Source organism: Schistocerca americana, chromosome 3 (genome assembly GCF_021461395.2).
Source record: "Schistocerca americana isolate TAMUIC-IGC-003095 chromosome 3, iqSchAmer2.1, whole genome shotgun sequence".
Lineage (NCBI taxonomy): Eukaryota > Metazoa > Arthropoda > Insecta > Orthoptera > Acrididae > Schistocerca > Schistocerca americana.
The window spans coordinates 726,908,708-726,911,038 of record NC_060121.1 but is presented as its reverse complement, the minus strand read 5'-3'; the positions used below and the strand labels follow the sequence as shown (position 1 = coordinate 726,911,038).

Genomic DNA, 2,331 nt, shown 5'->3' with positions numbered 1-2,331 from the left:
GAGAAATCTGCTGATATCAAACACAAGCCTTAATTTAGATGGATTTTACAGGTCAATTCGAGGCTGTTTCCCGGCTTGATGGATCACATGGATCACAGTGTTCTGTATTAACTTGTTCGCCTGAATTTCCCTTTCACTACTGCGGTACATTGTAAACAGTTATTGTTTACACCATGCACATAGACGACCTGACAGACAACGATTTTTGGTTCCCTAAAGGTCTGTCTAGAGGCAACGGCCTTGCCGCAGTGGATTCATCGGTTCCCGTGAGATCACCGAAGTTAAGCACTGTCGGGCGTGGTCGGCACTTGGATGGGTGACCATCCAGGCCACCATGCGCTGTTGCCATTTTTCGGGGTACACTCAGCCTCGTGATGCTAATTGAGGAGCTACTCAACCAAATAGTAGCGGCTTCGGTCAAGAATACCATCATAAAGACCGGGAGAGCGGTGTGCTGACCCCACGCCCCTCCTATCCGCATCCTCCTCCGAGGATGACACGGTGGTCGGATGGTCCCGGTAGGCAACTCGTGGCCTGAAGACGGAGTGCTATTTAAAGGTCTGTATAGACGGCTATCTCTTTCCTGGTCAGTTTTCCGCATGCACTTTTATTTCGAACAGCTCAAAGACGCATGCGCACTTGCGCTTGTGTAATTTCGTCGAATTGGAATACGTGCGTCATGGTGCATTGCTTCCCGGATTTAAGTGGTAATCTCTTCGGCATTTAGTTTGTGCACGTAGATGTGTTTTATTCTACTCTGTGCTGTGGTTATCAAAAATGGTTCAAATGGCTCTGAGGTCATCAGTCCCCTAGAACTTAGAACTACTTAAACCTAACTGACCTACGGACGTCACACACATCCATGCCCGAGGCAGGATTCGAACCTGCGACCGTAGCGGTCCCGCGGTTTCAGACTGAAGCGCCTAGAACCGCTCGGCCACTCCGGACGGCGCTGTGGTTATCTTTTAAGGCGATTAATGTGCGATGTCTGTAGACGCCAAAGAAAAGCACGCTGAAATTTACGAGTAATTACAGACAAAGGGAAGTCATACGGGATTCCTGTTTTAAAGAGTATTTGAACAAAAATTTCAGATCCAACGTCCTGAGTGCCGCCTATAGGCTTCACTTGGTGGGAACTAAGAATGAGATAAAAATTCTTACATCATATGTTGTAAAGAATAATGACGCTCTCGAAGAAGGAAAACAGAGAAGAGGCAGTCAACAAATTTATTAAACGCCTATGTGAAAAATGTGGACGAATATTCTACCTTTGACGGCTTAATAGCATCACTACTGAGGAGCCTGACACCTGAATAACTGAAGAAGATCACAGCTGAAGCTCCTTAACAAACTCATATAAACTTAAATGAAGAATCGGGCGAAGTGGCCGAGCGGTTCTACGCGCTACAGTCTGTAACCGCGCGACCGCTACGGTCGCAGGTTCGAATCCTGCCTCGAGCATGGATGTGATAGTTAGGTTTAAGTAGTTCTAATTTCTAGGGGACTGATGACCTCAGAAGTTAAGTCCCACAGTGCTCAGAGCCATTTGATCCATTTGAACTTAAATGAAGGATATTGAGGATTAAAAAAAAGAAATGAAATGGAAAACAAGATTTCCGTTTTAGTGGATTCCGGGGTCTATGGCATTACCGAGTTTGTCGATTCGGAGGATGTTATCTGTAATATCTTTTGAGTAGAATCGTCAAAATATTTTTTATACGATAACTTAAAAATATAATAAAAGACAAGCAACTTTCACATAACCACTAACAATGGTTTAAGTACAGGATGTGGCCACCTGTCAAATGCGCCAATAAAAACGTTTGCAACTCGGACAGCAGCGAGACGTGCAGGAAGACAGTCAGTGAGGTTCTCGAAGGTACAGTCCGGGATGTAGGGCCATACCGACTCCAGAGCTGCGCTAGGTTTCTCGCTTGAGGGTCCATGGCGTGTGCAGTGTGATCGAGGTGGTCACACAGATTCTCGACTGGGTTTATTCCGGGGAAGTTTGGTGATCAGTGCAGTACGGTAAACTCATCCTGATGCTCTTCAAACCACGCACGTATACTGCGACCCGTGTGGCACGTTGCATTGTTCTGCTGGTAGATGCCATCGTGCCGAGGAAAAACGAACTGCATGTGGAGGTGAAAATTGCCCCCAAAGCTAGATATATATACCTGTGTTGATCCGTTGTGCCTTCCAGAATGACGAAATCACATGGGGAATGCCATGAAGACGTTTCACGGACCATAAAGCTTCCTCCTCCGACTTGGATCTTCAGACGATTGTTTCAGGGTGTTTGCTTTCACTGTCGCCACTCAGTGGACCTCC

The 2,331-nt window shown here is 46.4% G+C and overlaps 1 pseudogene; it reads left to right on the top strand.

Annotated features, from left to right (window-relative positions):
- Nucleotides 1–230: 230 nt before the first annotated feature.
- Nucleotides 231–348, top strand: LOC124608045 (annotated as a pseudogene).
- Nucleotides 349–2,331: the final 1,983 nt, after the last annotated feature.